Here is a 22363-nt window from a genome sequence, read left to right as displayed (position 1 = left end):
TAGGTAAGGCGTTGGATAGCGTAGAGGTAAAAATTACTATTCCCACTCCAGAGAGTGCAACAGTAAGGAAAGGGTTGGATAGCGTAGGGGTAAAAATTACTATTCCCACTCCAGAGAGTGCAACAGTAGGGAAAGCGTTAGATAGCGTAGGGGTACAAATTACTATTCCCACTCCAGAGAGTACAACAGTAAGGAAAGCGTTGGATAGAGTAGGGGTAAAAATGACTATTCCCACTCCAGAGAGTGCAACAGTAGGGAAAGCGTTGGATAGCGTAGGGGTAAAAATTACTATTCCCACTCCAGAGCGTGAAACAGTTGGAAAGCGTTGGATAGCGTAGGGGTAAAAATTACTATTCCCACTCCAAAGAGTGAAACATTAGGGAAAGCGTTGGATAGCGTAGGGGTAAAAAATACTATTCCCTTTCCAGAAAGTGCAACAGTAGGTAAGGCGTTGGATAGCGTAGAGGTAAAAATTACTATTCCCACTCCAGAGAGTGCAACAGTAGGGAAAGGGTTGGATAGCGTAGGGGTAAAAATTACTATTCCCACTCCAGAGAGTGCAACAGTGGGGAAAGCGTTGGATAGCGTAGGGGTAAAAATTACTATTCCCACTCCAGAGAGTGCAACAGTAGGGAAAGCGTTGGATAGCGTAGGGGTATAAATTACTATTCCCACTCCAGTGAGTGCAACAGTATGGAAAGTAGATACTTCATATATTATTTAAATATATATATATATATATATATATATATCATATATATATATATATATCCTACTGGCGGTCGCCAGTAGGTATATATAGTTAGGATTTTTTCTCTATGGGATTTTTGAAAATTCTATGTCTAATAACTTTGGCGTTTGAGGACGGAATTGGCTGAAATTTTCAGGAAAATGGAACATTTTGTTTCTGAGCAGCCCCTGACAATTTGGGGGGGTTTCATCAAGGTGGGGCCGAGAAAAAAGGGGGGTCCCAAAACGCGTTTTTCCCATGTTAATTTCCATAGGGCGGTTGGCCTCACTTTTAGCTCGAACGGCTGAATGGATTTGCACGAAACTTGGCAAAATTGTAGGGACTGTTAGCCCGATGTGCCTTTGCTAGGTCTCAATATATGTGCTCCAGTGGATTTTGAGTAATTTAGGTTCAAAAAAAGATATATATCTGGGCGGAGCCTAACCACACATCTGATCTGATTGGCTGTCAGCACTTCATCCAAGAAGTGTTGGCAGCCATCTTGGGGCCAATATACATGATAGCACCTCATTAAAAAGCATTGTAGTTAATAGAGGGTTTTAGGACTTTAGTTACATTATAAATCATTTGTTGATGGTACCATACTCGTTTTAGGAATTGTGGTGGGTTCTAAGGTGATTTTACCATGTGAAAAAACCTTCTGCTGTGATATCATGAATATTGTTTGAAAGAAAACTAATATCTCATGATTTTCCCACAGTGGTTTGGAAGGGGATCTATAAGCTAAACTGAAAGCATATTTTCTGTAAATTCACATTATCTTTCTCAGTCATGTGAAAATGAAGTCTGACATTCTCAGTAAAACATGTACATCCAACAAGGACAGAGACTGTCAGTTGATTCCTTTGTGTTCTACTGCAGCCTCCTAGAGTGTTCTAAAGAACAACTAGAGCGCTAACAGTCCTACTTATTACAAAGGTATGGCACACCTAAAGCCATCTTGATTGGAATAAAGTGGTAACTCTTAAAACATTTAATTTAAAAAGAAACAACATGAGGGGGTATATTTTGCCATAGAAAGTATGATTAGTGCTGCAGAATGAAAAATTAGGGCACATTTTGAGTGACTTCTCAAATCCTTTTCTATTTCATTAAAACATTCTGACATGCAGTCTCCCAAAATGGCCACCAGAGACAAAAGAGCCCAAATGTAGCCCAAATATCACCCAGATGTAGCCCAAGTATAGCCCAATGACAGAATGTCCCAGAGTGTTCTAAAGAACAACTAGAGCGCTAACAGTCCTACTTATTACAAAGGTATGGCACACCTGAAGCCATCTTGATTTGAATAAAGTGGTAACTCTTAAAACATTTAATTTAAAAAGAAACAACATGAGGGGGTATATTTTGCCATAGAAAGTATGATTAGTGCTGCAGAATGAAAAATTAGGGCACATTTTGAGTGACTTCTCAAATCCTTTTCTATTTCATTAAAACATTCTGACATGCAGTCTCCCAAAATGGCCACCAGAGACAAAAGAGCCCAAATGTAGCCCAAATATCACCCAGATGTAGCCCAAGTATAGCCCAATGACAGAATGTCCCAGAGTGTTCTAAAGAACAACTCGAGCGCTAACAGTCCTACTTATTACAAAGGTATGGCACACCTGAAGCCATCTTGATTGGAATAAAGTGGTAACTCTTAAAACATTTAATTTAAAAAGAAACAACATGAGGGGGTATATTTTGCCATAGAAAGTATGATTAGTGCTGCAGAATGAAAAATTAGGGCACATTTTGAGTGACTTCTCAAATCCTTTTCTATTTCATTAAAACATTCTGACATGCAGTCTCCCAAAATGGCCACCAGAGACAAAAGAGCCCAAATGTAGCCCAAATATCACCCAGATGTAGCCCAAGTATAGCCCAATGACAGAATGTCCCAGAGTGTTCTAAAGAACAACTAGAGTGCTAACAGTCCTACTTATTACAAAGGTATGGCACACCAGAAGCCATCTTGATTGGAATGAAGTGGTAAGTCTGAAAACACTCAATTTAAAAAGGAACAACATGAGGGGGTTAATTTTGCCATAGAAAGTATGATTAGTGCTTCAGAAAGAAAAATTAGGGATCATTTTGAGTGACTTCTCAAATCCTCTTCTATTTCATTAAAAAAATTCTGACATGCAGACTGAAACATGCACTTTGAATACCAGCAGCAGACGTCCCTGGTGAGCAGTAGCTTTACTACAATGATCTAATGTGCAACTAGAGTGCTAACATTCAGAATTTATGGCAAATGTGTGACACATCTGAATGCTTTCTTGATGGAACCAAAGTAAACAAGCATTGAAAATGCAATAGATCTCGCCCTCGTTTAAGTTAAAGCCATTCTGTTTGTAATGAGGTGGCTTTTTAGCTTTGCTTTTATTAGTGTTTTTTCAACTTTCATGTAAATAACATGCATCTGTATGCATATAAGTATATGTATGCATGCATTTATGTTTGTATTTATATAGATATACAGATGATATATGTTTATATATGTATGTATATATATATATTCACTGAAAAAACCATAGGTTATAGACCATATATAGTTAGGAATTAGCATTTACAAAACCTTGAAAATTCACTGAAAAAACCATAGGTTATAGACCATATATAGTTAGGAATTAGCATTTACAAAACCTTGAAAATTCACTGAAAAAACCATAGGTTATAGACCATATATAGTTAGGAATTCGCATTTACAAAACATTATTTTACTCACACAAAACCATTGAAATTCCATATATAGTTAGTTGCACTAACTATATATCGCGCACCCGCAATCCACTGCTGATGATGTCACATATTACATCATTCATGACATGGTCAGTGACATCACTGATGACATCACTGATGACATCTCAAATGACATCACTGATGACATCACTGATGACAACATCCAGTGACTGTATGTTTCTGTAAAGTTAAAATATGTCTTACATATTGAAGAATGAGTGGATGTATAAGTGTCTGGATGAAGGATTTAGTAGGTGCATGACTGACTGTATGAGTGAGTGATTAAATGTGTCTCACTGAGTGCATGGGTTAGTGACTAAACTGTCTTAATTTGTGCATCATTATGTCTGTTGTTCTGTAAACTGTTGCATGTGTTGATAAGTAGCTATATGAGTAACTATATGGGTTATTGATTGGTTGCCCAAGTATTTGTATGGGAGACTGAGTGTGTGTGTGGGTGGCTGGGAGGTGTATGACTCTGTGCATAGATGTGTGAGCAGTTGATTCACTAGATGTATGGTTTCAAAAGTGCATGTGGAAACAGCTGTATTGGCGGTTGACTGTGTGCATGAGTGTATTGGTGGGTGAATGGATATCTCAGTGCTACATGTCAAAGTAAGTACATATGTAAAACACAGTACATGTGAGAGTTGACATATATAAATAACTGTGCATAAGAGCCAGTGAATGTGTGAGTGGCTGTATGGATCATTGTGAACTTGTATCAGGGATTGTATAAGAGAGTAAATATGTGTTAGTATATGTTTGAATAAGTAAAGATTGTATAACTGTATAGTTGAGGAAATGGAGGTGTGATTGATTCTTTGCATGACTGACTAGGTGTGTGAGTAACTCCATGGATGAGTGACAGTCTGTGAGTGTCTGTTTACACTGATTGTATCTAAGGTTATATTAGAGTCTGAAGAGGTTCATCGTATTATCACATGAATGATATCATCAGTGATGTGATCAGTAATGTCAAATGAGATGTCATCAGTGATGTCATCAGTGATGTCATTTGAGATGTCATCAGTGATGTCATTTGAGATGTCATCAGTGATGTCATCAGTGATGTCACTGACCATGTCATGAATGATGTAATATGTGACATCATCAGCAGTGGATTGCGGGTGCGCGATATATAGTTAGTGCAACTAACTATATATGGAATTTCAATGGTTTTGTGTGAGTAAAATAATGTTTTGTAAATGCGAATTCCTAACTATATATGGTCTATAACCTATGGTTTTTTCAGTGAATATATATATATATATATATATATATATATATTATTATCTATAAAAAAAATAAAAGTAATTATCAATTTAATATAATATAATATTTAATTGAAATACTAATTTCATGTAATCATTACAATTAGTTATCCATTAATACTAATTCATTACAAATTAACAATTAAATAATTAGTAATTAAAAAGTTACTTAACAATTAAAATCTAATAAATACCAAATAAAAATTAACATGTGTAATTAGTTATAATTAAATTACTTCCCACCCTATTCCCCTATAAACCCACAACCCACTACAGAAAATAAATTAGTAAAATTAACATAATTATCAATTAATCAATTTAATAAAATTAATTCTCAATTCAAATGTAATCAATTACAAAATAACAATTATTTAACAATTAATTATAAATAAATAACACTACATAAATTAACATATTTAATTAATTATAATTAAATTACTTCCCACCCTATTCCCCTATAAACCCACAACCCGCTACAGAAATTAAATTAGTTAAATTAACATAATTATCAATTAATCAATGAAATAAAATTATTGGCAATTAAAATTTAATTAATTACCAAATAACAATTATTTAACAATTAATTATAAATAAATAACACTACATAAATTAACATAGTTAATTAATTCTAATTAAATTACTTCCCACCCTACTCCCCTGTAAACCCACAACCCGCTACAGAAATTAAATTAGTTAAATTAACATAATTATCTATTAATCAATTAAATAAAATTATTTGGCAATTAACATTTAATTAATTACAAAATTAAAATTAATTAACAATTAATTATAAACAAATACCAATAAATACATTTACATATTTAATTAATTATAATTAAATTACTTCCCACCCTATTCCCCTATAAACCCACAACCCGCTACAGAATAAAATTACACAAATTTAAATAACAATAAATTCATTAATTAATTTACATTATGACATAAATAAACACTTTTAACACATAAAATACACTATAAAAAATTCGATATTATTAAATGTTCAATATTTTTATTAACCTATATTATGTACTTCGATATTTTGACTATCTATATTTTAAAATTCGATATTACATTACTTACCTTCAAAACGATAGTTTTTTATGTGTATAGTCTGTCCATTCGATATTCTGTCCAGCCTATATTTTGTACTCGAAATTATGTCCATTCGATATTTTGTAGTCGATATTTTGTCTGTTTACCATTTCCTCTACTATCACATCTATTGTCATAGGTGACATTTGGCCTTTCTGCATTTCTTGAATCTGCGCACCAGCGGCGGCTCGCACAGTTAAATGCTGTCGGGCAGTGAGGCGGGCGGGGGTGGAGTGGGATGGGGATAGTGGAATCTGACATACAACGGGAATGTGAAAACAAACTAACTACACAAATAACCGCTTACCTTGCGCTCGCTGCATCGCAGACTTCGGCGATGCAGCAAATGCAAGGTAAGTGGTTTTATTTGTTTAATTAGTTTGTTTTCACATTCCCATTATATGTCAGTTTCCACTACCCTCACCCCGCCTCACCGCCCCACAGCATTTATCTGTATGAACCGCTGCTGCTGCACATTTGATGAACATACTAGTATTCCTAGTGATGCTGCTGGTGTTGATCTTTTAGCTGAAAGTGTGACTTTAAAAGGGGGTGCTGCTGTTGGGAACTGGTAATAAAGGCACAACCCTGCGCTACAGAAGTTGTTGAAGATGATACATGCTGCCCCAGACATGACCATGTTCTATAGAAGATGTTGAATACAGCACATGAGCTGCTCTTTACTTAAAAATGGCAGTCTTTCATCTTCAAGTTCAAACACGTTTTTTATGCTCTAACTCTATGAAATTAGACAACCCATATTTGTATCACTGGTCCAGTATATATGCACAGATTTACTCTTTGGAGGACACAATTTCTTGCTGCTTCCTTTTATTTGCTTCCAGATGAATGATTACACTTTTGACAAACTATCAGCTTCATCATTATCATTTCTAACTATTTATTCCACCCAACACAAGTGAATTTACAGTTAGCGGAACAAAGGGATGGCACAGCTGATGGGACAACATGTGTGCTGACTTCCTACATCACAATTTCCAATAGTGCATGCGTTTTGATCATATACTCTATTTGTCCCATTTGTTGACCTTGAATGACATCTTCGACAGTTAGTTGCATACCCTCTGCTTTGTAACACATAGGGCCTAATTTAGATCTTGGTGGAGGGGAATACTTTGTCCAATTATATTCTATGGAGATTGTAATATGGCGGACGGGATATTCGTCACATTTGTGACTGAGTATTCCATTCACTGAGATCTAAATAGGGCCCATAATCGTTTATAAATGTTTACTTCTCAAACAAGTGTTGCATTATGTGGAGTTACAAAGCAACGAATGTTCAGAGGATTTTATTAGCTCAGTCAATTACTGAACTACTCTAAAGCATTTTTGGGGTTTCAAACAAATGGCTTATGTGTGCAAATCATGTGACAGGTGACTACTATGTTGTAGGCAAAATTTTCCATTTTGAGAACGTGCCACACAATAAGGTTGAAGTACTCTGTGTTATCCTCCATTTCAGTAGTAACAAATCCAGCCCGAGACCCCCCTTGGTTTACGCCAGTCATAGTCTTTGGCACTGAATTATTCCAGGACATATGCTTTCTCCACGGAGATCATTACAGCAGTTGCATGCCGATGAACACCTAGAAAAGCAAAAATATCTTTGGTGCTAAGTTATAGCCTTGTCAACTGTCTTGGAGCACACCTAGTGAGCAGTTATGTATATATAGTATTTCGATTGAAAATGGGGCCACAGGTTTGTAGCAAGATGGAATTGACTACACAGCGCTCACCTTCATTGTGTGAGCAACTGATCATTACACTTGACTGTGCAGCTGTGGCACTGCAACAGTTGAGATGTAGGTCTGCCTTGGAACCTTCCATTTTGGACAAAGGACCACCAGACATTTTAGAACCCCCCCCCCCCCCCACACACAAAAGCACAGGAAAGGAGTTGAAGCAAAAAAAGTGTAACCTATTTTCCATTGTATACATACACCTTATGATGATTGGTTGGGTGTATCATTTCTGAACAAAGCCTTGATAGTGGTATCCCTTGTTTGACAGTCCCACCTACAGTCACTACAGTGCAGGTAGGTTGATTGGGTTCTTTGTGAAGACCTATATGTGCCTCTTTTCTTTGTGCCAAGCAGATGTTGCTGTTGGTGCTGTCAGGGTTCCTTTTCTGACAATATATTCTTCACTAGCAGCATAATTTCTTTCTATCCGCTCAGGATCTTCTGTCTCTGCAGAACCCATCTTTTGTACGCACTGTTCCCATATGGCTGTGTGTTTTACTTTTCACTTGGGCTAATGGCTCCCCAGGTACCAATATGGCTGCTGGCTTTCTAGGACATACTGGGTTTTGGCAAATGGAGCAGCCTTCAAAGTATTCTTCTATTGGCAGCATGTTAAGAAGTCTAAAATCAGTAAGGAGAGAATCTTCGTGGAGCCAAATTCACAACTTGTGGTGGAGGTAGGCTGGGTCCAGTCAAATTGCCTTAATCTGTAGATGCTTTGTTGAAGATAGATGGGGGATGTGGCCTTCCTTTTGTTGAAGAACAAGATTGTGATGATAATGCATATAAAAACAAAACAGACACAATACCCTGCTGTGCAGTAAGCACAACATCTTAATTTGCAGAAAGTGCAACATCCTCCTGTGCAGCAAGCCTAACTTTCTGTTCTGCTTCTACCCCAGATGGATCCGATGTAGTGGATGTTTGTTCTGTTTGCTCAGAAGATTCTGTTTACTCTGACAAATTTAATTCGGACTCATTGGTTTTAGCCATGGCTGCAGCCACCGCAGCTCAGAGCAAGACAACTTTAGTTTTGGTGGTGGTTGCATGGATCCCAATATCTTCCTGCCCAGAAGAGGGTAGAGCTGATACATCACATTGTGTATTTTTGCAGAAAAAGGCAGAAGGTTTTATACCAGTGCTATTTCCAGTGGAGACAGTCTTCCCCTCACTGGCCACTTACTTGGCAAGAATCAGTTGACACTGAAGATGAAACCTTCTTGACTTTTCATTGGATTGCACTTCGAAAAGAGTTATCTGGAATTCAGGGGGAGCAAATTCACAGAATTGTCCACCTCACTGTCTTAACCACCTGTAGAAGGTGGCTGAAACTGGGAGAAGAAATATTATCAGACTTGACAGTTCTAGTGAATTCAATACATGTAACACAAAACATAAATGCCATGTATAAACTAATTAGTAGACTTAGGGGCCGATTTAAATTGTTAGTGGCATGCATCTTCTGTCACAACGAGGACAGAGAATACACACCGTCAACTTGAAAGTTCACCGTCTAATTTAGATGCCCCCAAACCTCTTCAACCACCTAACGGGTAAAAGGGCTGTCAGAAAAATGGCTCCATGTCCACCCACCCAATTTAGGTGGGTGCACATGGAGCCATTTCTTTACTGACTCAACTCTGCACCAAACAGCGATATGCAATGACAAGAACCTGCAAATACTTGGTGGTCATTTATAAATTCGGTAGGTGGTCCCTCTACCAAGGGACCCATCCCCCCGGAGGAAAAACAGGGCATGTGCTGATTCATAAATCAGCCCCTAAATCCTAAATACACAAAAAGTATTCAGGAAAAGCTGGTATTTCAGAAATGTATAAAAAATGTCAGTACTAAAAATGCCTTCATACTGATACCATAGTTAACACAATAAGTCTGAAAGCATACTCCATCAACATCCATAGAGGCCTCTGGAAAAAAAACACCATAGCCATCAGGTCCAATCACCATGACAAAATATGTAAAAAATAATTATCTAAAAAAACACTAACATCTTGTGTCCTCTATGTCCATAGAAGCCCCATGTAGAAAATGTCGAACAAAATCTGTAATATAAGCAATAATTTTTGGTGTCTATCTAGGGACAAGGGGACCATATAGGAGCTTGGTGGAGGGTGGCAAAACGGTTACACCGTGAGAATAATAAGCACACAACAGATCAAATAATCTCACAACCACAATAACAGAAACTTTACACAAGTAACAGAAACTGAGAAATATCTGTGGGCTCCAAAGGAACCCTAACATACAATGTTTTAAGCAGAATTCTTTTAAAGTGGCAAAAATGGTTAACAACCAACCATCACCCATAGACACTGGTTTCACCAAATGGTGGATGAGCATATGGCTTGGCAATGAAGAATAAACTATTGAGAACAAATAGAAAAAGTCACATACTGGTTTCAGAAAATGGTGGGCAAGTACCTGACTTGGAAAGGAAGGAGGAGCCATAGAGAACAAAAAGAAAATGGCTGCTTAACTCACATGTTAGTTTCACAATCTCTGCAGCAAAAGACTTTTTAAAGTTGCAGAAATTACACATTAGTCCACCATCTCTATCAAACACACATTGATCAAAATGTTCGACAAGCACTTGGCAACGGAGACAAAGCTGAGACCAAAGAAAAATGGCTGAAACATCAACAAGCATAAGCAGACAAAAATAGAACAAATGTGTAATGCTTCCAATGAAATCTACTGGCACCTAAACCATTTTGTAGTAGGTCAATAATCCACAGAGTCTCATGTAAATTTGAAGAGTCGTTTATAGGAGCATCTATCCAGATAAGGCCACCAAAATAAGTCTCTAACTTTTTTAATAGTACTAGACTGACCTAAATGAGCAATAGACATGAGTTTTTTTTCCTATGGCTATTGGAGGAACAAAAGAGTCACCTTTTAAAATGAGACTTTCATTGATAGAAAGCTCTGCTCTAACTTTCCAAAATACAGCAAGCTCTTTGGGTAGACTTCTTTCTAATGGCCAACCTTCAATATTATATTTTTGCACCACTTTTAATGCTTCATCCAAAGCCAGGCCTTTTGACCATTCCTCTTTTGATATAACTTGAGACATTGAGAGGACCGTATAATCAACAGATGCAACCACACATTCTTCCAAACTTTCAACTTGATTAGGAATTTGAGAATTTGACACCAACCTGCACAAACAGTCAGCTCTCATATTTTGAAAACCAGGAATGTAAAGGACCTCAAAATATACTCATACAGCTTAGCCAGAATGCAAACTAACCTGGAATATGACTTTCCCAACATCGTTGTTAGATAGAAGAGAAATTAAAGGTTTATGGTCAGTTTTGAGTTTAAAGGGCTTGCCCCACAAATAGGTTTTAAAGTGTTTGACTGCCCAAGAGCAACCCAAAGCTTCTCTTGCAATTGTAAAGTGCTTTGACTCAACAATAGATAATGGTCATGAAGCAAAAGCAATGGTGACTTCGTTGTTTGCTTGAACTTGACTGAGAACAGCCCCAAGACCTATAGCACTCGCATCAACTGTAACAACATCGGTGGCAGATGATGAAAAGGGAGACAAAGGATTGCAACCAATAATAGCAGATTTTATAGCATTAACAGCGTGTGAATGAACATGGGTCCACACAAATTTGGTGCCTTTTTTAAGCATTAATATTAATGGAAGAACAATGTCAAAGAATTTAGGAACAAATCTTGAATAATATTTGCATAATCCCAAAAAGGATTTAAGATGATCTTTGTCCTGAGGATTATTCATATTCTTGATAGACAAAAGAGGATCTTTTTTGGGAAAGATGCCATTGCATTAATCTGATGACCCAAATGATCAACATCAGATGAAAATAACTTGCATTTATCCAGGCGAATAGTCATGCTTTTTTCTTCTAACACAGAAAAGACGTTGTCAACCGTTTCATGATGTTTCTTGACGGTGCCAGAAAAAAGCAGGACATCGTCCTGAAACGCCACCATTCCATCAGTCTCCAAATAAGAAATCCATTAACCTCTGAAACACTGGTGCAGTCTATGAGAGGCCAAAAGGCATGCTAATGTATCTAAAGGCTCCTTAAGTGTGATGAATGTGGTGATGTCTCTAGAATTCTTTGTTAGCTCTATTTTTTGGTACGCTGATTTAAGATCGATAGTGGTGAAAATGTTTGCACCATCTAATTTAGCTAACAGATCTTGTACTTTAGGTAAGGGATGATATTCCATAATGATTTCTTTGTCTACTGATCTCAAATCGGTGCACATTCTAAATTCTCCATTCCGCGCTCGTGAATAATGGAACTTCAAAAATAAACAGCGCAGCTTGCGCTTGTTAAGAGCGATGCGGTAGGATACCAAGTCCTCAAAACACAGCAACAATCATAGCAGGGCTGTCTCTCACAAATCCTCAGGAATCCATCAAAGTCGCCGTAAATTTCCTGAACAGCAACTGGTGTGTGCCACAGAGCTACACTGAACAGGCGGTCAAAAGAGCAGCAATCAAACTGCTCCAAGCCGATAAAAGCACAGCAGACAAAGATGACTAGAAGGCAAATCCTCAATAACTCCTCTCTGGCACAGACACAGCACGGAAACAAAGTCCAACAGCATGGGACGATTCAAATGAGGAAAAACGCAAACCAGGTAAAATGTGATGTGCTTGTGGATGCTCCAGCATCTATTAAGGTAAGACAAATCCAATCCTCATTACCGATATGTAGTAGTTCAATAATCCACAGAGTCTCTTGTAAAGTTGAAAAGTCGTTTATTGGAGCATCCACCTCTTGGAGATCAGCAGTGTAACTGAACAAGAACTGCTCTTCAGAATGTGGGTCGAATACTAAGCATGGGCTGAAAATTCGTTCCGCTCGCGAAATTTGCGGATTTTTGGCAATTTCGTGATCCGCGAATCGCGCGAAGTGCCAAACAATCCGCAAGTTCGCAAATTTTTTTTGCTTCTTCGCGCTTCAAAAATACAATCTCGCGCTCGCTGGGTTGACTTACCTTGATTCTGAGTTTGCCGAGTTGTTTTCCTCCCGCGAACAAGATGGCCACGCCCAAAAACAACCGCATGGGTAAGTTCACGGTGGCCGCGCTAAAAAAAACCCTGCGAACAAGCCAAAAGAAAAAAATTTGCAAGTTCGCACATATTCACAGATTTTGCGGACCGCAAATTCGCTTTCGCCCGAATTCGCCGACCGCAAAATCGCAAATTTCGCCAATACTTAACGAATACATAACATTCAAAGGGATACAAGTATCGCCCATGGATGCAGAGAAATACACCTATGCTAACAGAACAGAATAAAGAACATTCCATGCAAACATTCTACTGTCACACATTTCAATCACACTAGCAGCATAGAGAATGCAAAAAATTGATTAAAAGTAATTGAGAAAATGTTTATGGTCAATGGCAGACTAGCACAACAGGCCATAAATAGCAAAACACAAATAGCAAAACGACACAGTACAGTAACAATTCATTTTGCCACAAAAACAAGGAAATGCGGGGCATATTACCAAGGGCCATTATCGCCGCTTCAGCTGGACTTTTTCCCGCTAAAGCGGCGATAATTTTATCGCCCTATTACCAAGCTGTCGCTAACACCAGTTAGCGACAGCTTGTAGGCGATAGCGGGCATTTTGGGGCCCGCTTTGCATGTCAGCGATAATTATCGCTAATGACATGCAAAGTGGGTGTGCCAAAATGTCAGCGACTGAAAACAGTCACTGCAATCGCTATCGCCTATGATCAACACAGGCGTAGTTTTGGAAATATTCACGCTAAGCGCGAATATCTCCAAAAGCTAACGCCTGCCCTAACAAGTTCTTCGCCATGTTATCCAATGAGAGGTGGATAACATGGCTAAGAGCATTGTCACGGTAATGCCTGAATATCGCTGTATTGACAGCGATATTCAAGCATTTCGCCTGTTTTTTATCGCTTCTGAGATAAACCTTGCTAATAGCAAGGTATCTCAGCGATAAAAACAGGTGAAGGGCGTCAATAGAAATATTCCCGCTAAGCCAACTTAGCGATAATTATCACTAGTTGTAGGTAATATGCCCCTGCATCCCTAGCTTTTCACTATTCCAAACTGCCCTTTTCCCTTACACTCTTGTCACTTACTCCCCACATGAGCCTGCCTTTCAGTACAGACTCCTCGCCCTCCAAACAACAAACTTAATTGAATCCTAAAAGAGGAAACAAATGGGTGGTGCCTACCGTCCCTCACACATCAGACGACCAAAAAGAAATATTTTGTAAATAATTAATTTGAATTTACTTGATTGTCCCGAAACATACAAGAGTGTATGATACTGGAGAGCCTGCATACAATGAGTGATGCTTTCTCACCAGAATCCAAACCCAAAATAGCCAGAGAGTAGATATACATCTGAGAGAAATCACCAGGACACGAAAAGGAAATTCGTAGCCTCATTCTCTATGGGACTTCTTCTGTTTAAAAAAAAAGACAGGAATCGGATTTTGCACTAAAAAAATGCTTGAATGGTGCCTTCATGCAAAAACAAAATAATCTACTCCAAATTAGTATTGCTCAAAAATCCATAAATTATGGCACGAACATGACCACCCAGTCCAGCTGCTCACACTGTATATGTTGCTAGAGCTATTCCCATAACACTTTTTCTACCCAAATGGGCTCCTGTATAATGTAACGTGGTGTAATGACAACATTGGGCATTTCGCAGTCCAAACTCAATGCAAAACACTCAATGTTACCCAAGATTAAGCCGGCATAATAAAAAACATGCACGGTCTTAAACCATAGTTGCAAGGGAGAAAAAATAACTACAGGACTCAGCAGGCTTGGCGTTGTAAACTGAAAAAACGGAACTGATTGAAAGGAAAACTCATGAAATAAATAAAACCCCTTTTCTAGTCTCAGGCGGTATATGGATGTATGACGTTACAACGCATACTTTCACAATGCATACCATTACAACAAAACTTTTACAACGCAGGATCCATTACAACGCATGCCATTACAACGCATGCCATTACAACGTAGCTGCTATTACAACGCATGCCATTACAACGTAAGCATGGGTAAGTATTTTTTCTTAATTAATGGGAATGTAATAGTAGTGTAAGTGTTGGATAGTGTAGGGGTTATAATTACTTTTCTAACTCCAGGGGGGCGAAATAGTAGGGTAAGTGTTGGATAGTGTAGGGGTTAAAATTACATTCTAACTCCAGGGGGGCGTAATTGTAGGGTAAGTGTTGGATGGTGCATGGGTTAAAATTAAATTAAATACTTACCCATACTTACGTTGTAATGGCATGCGTTGTAATAGCGGCTGCGTTGTAATGGCATGCATTGTAATGGCATGCGTTGTAATGGATCCTGCGTTGTAAAAGTTTGGTTGTAATGGTAGTGCGTTGTTTTAGTTGCATTGTAAAGGATGTTTCCCCGGTATATCATCTATATCTATATTCATTCAGGTCCAACTTCTAAAATGACCTAATCTTAACATAACGCCATTAAATGTGACTTGTGGGAACCAGGACCACGGTTTATGAAGAAAGCTATTGTGAAATGCAAGCATTTCATTTCTATCTGGTGTATTTTGCTTGCTAAGATATGCAGATGTCTACCAGCGTTTTTAGTAAAATGATATGTTACTATGTCAATAAATCCCTTCCCCAAATTCCCAAAGAACTGTAGGGGTATTTTCTGCTTTTCTCTTGAATAGCAGTTTTAGGGATTGATCTCGACAGTAATATCTCCGTACCAGCATATAGCAGACGATGCCTGTGTGAATGAATGCAAAATGCAATGATCTAGCTTTTCAGTAGGATTTTGCTCCATGGAACTTGCTCTAATGTATTCCCCGAAGGCCCGTGTCCCAGGGGATATGTATTATTCTATTTAGTGGCAGGAGGAAACACACTTGGAAAGAATCTTGAAATAGAATTTGTAGTTAGCAAATGAGGGAGCAACGTCATAAGAAAACGTTGTTGTAAAATACTCCCGAAACTGATATTTATAGAGGGAGCTTGTTTTACAACAGCATTCGTAGCACCTCAGACTTTCAGTTAGTGCACACGAGAAAGAGAGGTCGAATTTGTTAATTAGGGAGCTGATATGTAAACAGGATCACTGGAATTATGCGAGTCGGTGGCACTTGTCACATAATATGCCATCTGCTGCATAATTTGGTTTTTCTTGCCAGTTAAATTAGTCCACCCGGCAGTTGGCCTTACATACCCGCCAAAAATCCAGTTGCACTGTATGTTGTTAAGGACATCACCAGGTTGTCTCTGAGCATCAATTTTGTTGCTGTGCAATATTAATGTCAGTTGGTGGTGGAGGCACCATCAGTGGCCATATTACTGGAGCTCCTCAGGGGCACAATGGGTGTTTGCGCCCACTTTGCGCACTCCCGGGGCATTTATGTATTACAGAAGGGGCTGCAGATGCTTGTGCGACCCCGTCTGTAATACTGATACACACATAAAGTGTCAGTGCTGTCATCAGAGGGTGTTTGCTCATTTGCATGGGGTGTGGCCTCATGCAAATGAAGGAATCTTTTTGCCCCTGTGCTCGTGCCGTATTACAGATGTGGGTGCAGAGGCACAGAAGCTGTTAGGAGGCGCTCTGGCAGTGTGCCACCTAAAAAGTGGTACACTTTCAATGTGCCTACTGATAGCAGCCATCTGGAGGGGGTAAAGGGGGTCCCATGGACCCTACAGATATCGCCACAAGATGGGTGCAGTCACTTACTTCACACGCCTGCAAGGGAATCTCTAATCAACCTTCAAACTGCAGTCAAATTGCCGCCTGCACTGTGAAACACATAGCAATTTTAAAGCAGCCGCTCTGATTTTCAGCTGAATGTGATACCCCCAGGGCATTGCGAGTTCGCAGCTGCCCTCGGGGCATCATATTCACTATAATGCAGTGCATTTTCCTGGTTAGTGCTAGGCACACTGTTTGAAAATGCTCCCAGTGCTGACAAGAAAAGGCAATGTGCAAATGGGGACTGCTTAGAAAGGACCACACAGCCCCTCAACTGAGCTACAGATGCTAAAAGCTGACCAGCACCAAACTGCACTAAAATCCCTGATAGTCTCATATAGTGACAAAGGACTAGGTAGGATAGTCATTTGTCTATGAAGTCTGTGCTCTTCAAGATACAGATCAATAGATACAGATCAATAGAACGGGATCTTCTTAACAAGTCAGAGTGTCAAAGTAAAGCTAAGCTTGTAGACATATCAAAATAGCACCATATAGGTTTTTGTAGGGATATATGCAGTGGCGGCCAGGAAGGATCATGGGTGGTGGGCTGGGGGGCAGTGAAAGGGGTAGAGGAAGGGGAATGTAAAATAAAAACATCGCCACATCCTGCGTCTCAACTCTGTCTCTCCTTTTTCTGACTCAGGGCAGGAACAGGAACCAGGAAGCACACCCAGGCTCCCTTGACCAATCACAACACTGAAATGAAGCTTTGTGATGGGTAAGCTCCCAGGATCCTCTGTCCAATCACAATGCTGCAATGCAGTGTTGTGATAAGTCTGAGTGCATTGGTTATCACTCAGACAGGGCCTGGGGCCCTGGGCAAGTCCTCCACGCAGGTTGTAATTCAGCCTGCGTGAAGAAAGTGCAAAGTGTGCCTGGCTGTTGGGCCAGTCCCGGAGGGTCAGCCGAACGGTCATGCACACTTGGAGTGGGCAAACAACTCCTCCCTCTGCTCCTCTGCCATCGGAGTAGCCTGATCCAGCCGCAAACCTGCCCCAGCAGGAAAACATGAAATGATAATAACCTCAAGTTAATGTCATTTTTTGTTTAATTTTCCTCACTGCTTCAAAGCAGTGGAGTGACACTCGCCGCCACTGGAAATATGGGAAAGAGGACAAAGGAATATGACATGGGTAGGTTAATTCCACGCCCTCAGAATCTCAAAGATTACATGGAAATATTTACCACTTTAAAGTTAGGATCTGAGCTCTCTTCTGAACACGACTAGACCTAACCAAAGGAGAGGGACTATCCTTCCCAGATAAAAACCTAGCAGTAGTAGAATCACTGGAGCAGTCACTTGCTCTAACTTCACATACTCATTAGAGGAATACATCATCTGGCACCAGTGAGAGTTTCTTCAGAACCAAATTTGCATCTGGTGTCTGACAACTTACAAGGGTTAGGAAGAAGACCACAAGAACTGAACCCCGACATTGAACCACCATGCACAGACAGCCCAGTACAAACCCCAAATTCACAAAGGTTAGCTTGGAAGGTTACAGCACTCACGTATTTCTTAAGGAACAGCTCTGAGGGATAACCAACATTCTCAAAACAACCCACTTAGACCAAATGTGGGAAGGAAATCCCCAGTGGAGAACCTCCTCTTGGTGAATTCCAACCACAGGAAAAAAGTCGATTCCATAACACGTTTCTATAACACGATACATTATATGACATAGCAGTGGACTAAAAGCCATCAATGCAGTATGCCATCTCCAAAGAGTACAGTTGCATTTCATGTCAATGGCACACCCCCTTACCTCAGCACCATCACTGAATGTGTGTGAACAAAGACTAGTCTGTGTGTGAATGAGATGTAAAGATGTTTAAAGAAGTCCCCATTGAATAACCCATTCCCCTACGTATCTAGCACAATCAAAGTCCAAGGGGCAACAAAAGTGAGATTTTAGGTTTTTACAAAAAGGTTAATATTTCACTTTTTTTTAAATTAAAAAAGCCTTAAATTGTGCGGGTTATGAATATCAACAAAATGACAAGACTGGGCTCCATATTAACACACTCACACCCATTAAGGAACAATCAGGGTGTCTAATCTTTACCATTGAGGACATCAAACACATTTTAGTTGTCTAATCAATGCCATTGATCACATTGAAACTAAAGCAAAAGTGTGCACTGGTCACCTTGTGTGCAGTGCAGAGGCCTTTTGGATGTTCAAGTCAAGGCACATTAAGCCCCTCACACAGAAGCTGGCCATTACCACCTTCGCCCTACCCTTTGCGAAGCTCCTTGGTCCCCCCATATCTTCCAAGGCTCTATCTTTCTCTGATTCTTCTAAATCAAGATCTTATTTGGCCTGTGCTATGCGTCTTTATAAGAGATTTGTGCTCAATTGACAATGTTGTTGGTGTCATGTACTCCTGAAGTACCCTTGCATTTCTCCTGAATACTAGGAATAAGCAAGGAGTTACCTTTTAGTATTTAATGTTTTATAACTGTGAAGTGATGATGATGACACACAAGCAAGCCACACCTTCTCACGGCAAAATCATTGTGAATTCGACCCTTGGTGTCTCGTTCGCTCCTGTTCTGAAGGCATTAGTGACTAGCAGCGCTGGCTCCTTATCAAGGATTTCAATGCATACTCCTGCCTCCAGTGGTGCCACTTACTGCTCCTTGCCTCTGCTGTTAATAATTTAACTAAGCAGTGTTCGTAAAAACACCAGTTTTGTGTTTTCATGAACATTGCCAGTGTACAGGCCAACCCTCTCAGCCTCGTCTCCAGACTCCTGATGGCTAGAGAAGGCAGGGGTGAAGAGGGTGAGGCCCATGCAGCTACAGGGTGTTGTTTAACCCCTTCCATGCTCATGACAAGGTCAGCTCGTCATGAGGCACGGTTGAGCTGTGCTTATGAGGAGCTGACCTTGTCATGAAACTATAGTATTCAAGCATTTTCAGCACAGGAGGGGAAAACCCCTAGCAGCCAAGGTGTTAAAGGTGGATTTCTGGATTGCGCCTTTGAGGTTCCTAGTTCAACTAAGATTCCCTCACTCAAGCACAATCCATTTTATTTAGCAAGCATACTGTGCATGCCTCAGGCAGCACAGTATATCTGCTAAAATGTGATTGTCAAGGCGCACAGGAGTGTATCCCTGAGGCCAAAGAGAAATCACACAGTGCAACAGAGGGCAGTATTTTATAGGGCTGTGCCGTAGGAAGTTGGCTTTTCACATAGTGTACCAAAATGAGGTACACTATTTAGAACGTCCAGATGATATTTATCGGCTTACAGGGTTTAAATTAATAATCATAAATGCTCTCTTTGTGCTACTGTAGGGGCGAGTAGTTTAGGATTATCAGAGGGGAGTTTTAAGCATTTTGTGAACAAATAGAGTAAATAAATGAGACCCATGCTCAAGAAGAAACTCAAGGCCAATTTAGAAAAAACTGTATATTTTTATATAATCAGTCAGTCAGTCAAAAAGTCTTTATTTCGATTTAAAATCACAAAAGACAGTACAATAATACATAGAGGTGAAATGTATAAAAAGTTAGACATATTTAGACATAAAAATAACTCATACAATATCATAGTTCGTACTCCTTGATAATTCAGTTATAAATAAATAGCCTAAAACTGGCAAAATACACTACGGCAAAAACTGCCACCTAAGATGGCCAGGATTCCATGATTCTGCGTACAAACCAGTTTAATTACATTCGAAGTTAGTCAGTCAAAAAACTTTATTTCGGCAATTACTGCCATAAGAGTACAGTGATATAACAATTGTAAATTCATTATCATAAAATGACAGACTAATGATTAAAAGCAAATAAAGAAGAAAAACAATTAACATTTTTATAAAATAACATATAGACCCCAGATGTCAAGGAGGTAGCAGTATAGAGAGGGACCCGCCCCCTCAGGTAAATAACCCATAAAGAGCATTAAGCATGAGCAAGTATCTCAGTTAAGGGCAACGTTAGCAACATGTTAGATAATGTCATCATATGGCACAGACTATTTAAAAATATAAATAGACAGGAATAAAGGTTAAAAATAGGTAAGCTTCAATTAATACAATTTAAAATTGGGGAAATTGATCTTAAGTAAAATGACAACATCTAAATTCTCTACTCTAACTTTTCACAAAACATCTGCGTTTGCACCACATTGCAAATACAAATTTAGTAATTGCAACGACAAAAAGTATCATATTTTAGTATCCTATAGACCTCTCTATAGTTTCTTATACCCAGGTTCCTGAAAAGTTGAAGAACCCATTTAGATCTAGCCACACTATATGCAGGACAGAAAAAGATCACATGGATCTCTGCTTCTTCTGCGGCATTGCACCCAGGACATAATAATTTATCAGCACCCACCCAATTGTTGGTAAATGCATATAGGGGGAGCGTCCAGTGCCTAAATTGAAGAAACAATTTCTTGGCTGCAAGGGGTTGAATAGAATCTAGAGCCGGTTCCAAGCTATAGTGCTGCTTTACATCCAGAAACCTGGAAGTTAGACTGGATGATTCTATTGACTGAATGATACATACCAGTCTATGTTCTTTCAAAGCAGAAATTAGAGATTGTTTGGATGTAGCAAGACAAGTCTCGTTCAGGTGCGGACCAAAAGCCATGTCTCCCTATCTTGCAAAATGCATCCCGAATAAAAGACAGCCAAGGGATCTTCCCCGCCCTCAGAATGGACAGAACTTATTTTAATTCCTCTCTATAATTTACCAACTCTGGCGTGCTCCATAGCCGTCGCCAGTAGAGGAGTGGGTGGAAAGCAATCAGGTTGGCAATAGAAACAATGCCCAGGTCCATCCTTAGAGGAATTAGGGGGGTACTTTGTGGGAGGCCCAAGAGTTGCCTTATGAAGTTGTTTTCGGTCACTGTCAGAATGTTAATTGGACAGTGGCCCCAGAGTTCAGCTCCGTACATAGTCGCTCCCCTTGCTTGAACCTTGTATATTTCTGTGGGGGGCCAATAACCTTTTCGGCACAACTCCTATGAACTTTTAGAATCCCCCCACTTGCCTGGATTAATTTTAAATTAGCCTTGGTAATCTGGGGCGTCCATTCCATTTTCTCATTTAGGGTAAGGCCCAAGTAATCAAAAACTGGCACCCTCTCTAAGGACCTAAGATCCAATTTAGGGTGCGGGCAGTTGGTAGAATCTGCATGGTAGACCATGTACTTTGTTTTCTTTATGTTTACCTCTAGATTCCTTTTCTTACAAAACGAGCTAAATTCCTCTAGGACATCCTGCATCCCCATAGGTGTTTTAGATAGCAGTAGCGTATCAGCCGCAAACATTAATGCTGGTATTTTGCGGTTAGCAAGTTTTGAAGAGTCTATATCCCTAACAGCTAAAAGATCCTCAATTAGCCCATTTAGGAAGAGGGAGAACACAACCTTGTCTCACTCCCTTCTCAACGGGGAAAGGAGCTGATAGTTTCCCGCCATTCCTAAATCTTATTCTGGCATAGGTGCCTTCATGAAGGCATTTAGGCTTTTGTCAGAGGTAAACTGGAGCTCCCATCTCAAGCAGTAAGGCCCAGAGCTGGTCTCAGTCCACCATATGAAACGCGGATTTGAGGTCCACGAATGTTAGGTAGAGAGAACCTAGTTCCAACGTTATAGTTTTCCAACAGATCAGTTGTAATCGAAACAGCTGATTTATAGTTGAGGTTTTGGACCTAAAACCTGGTTGTAGGGGAGTAAGTATATTATGGTTATCCATCCAGATCTGCAATCTTCCCAGAAGAACACGAGCAAAAATCTTTTGTGTTACATAGAGTAGGCTAATAGGCCTATAGTTTGCCGGTTCTAGAGGTGAGCCCTTTTTATAAATAGGAATGATCTCGGGACCCGCCCAGGTTGGAGGGGGTGTCAAGCCATGTAGAATTGCATTAAAAAGGCACTGCAGATATGGAGCCCAAACTACCTGTTCAAGTCTCCTGGAACCCTATTCAGTCTGGGTGCCTTGTTTGGTAAGACTTTGGC

This window comes from Lissotriton vulgaris, chromosome 12 (genome assembly GCF_964263255.1).
Source record: "Lissotriton vulgaris chromosome 12, aLisVul1.2, whole genome shotgun sequence".
Lineage (NCBI taxonomy): Eukaryota > Metazoa > Chordata > Amphibia > Caudata > Salamandridae > Lissotriton > Lissotriton vulgaris.
The sequence above is the reverse complement of the archived record's forward strand: the minus strand, read 5'-3'. Positions refer to the sequence as shown.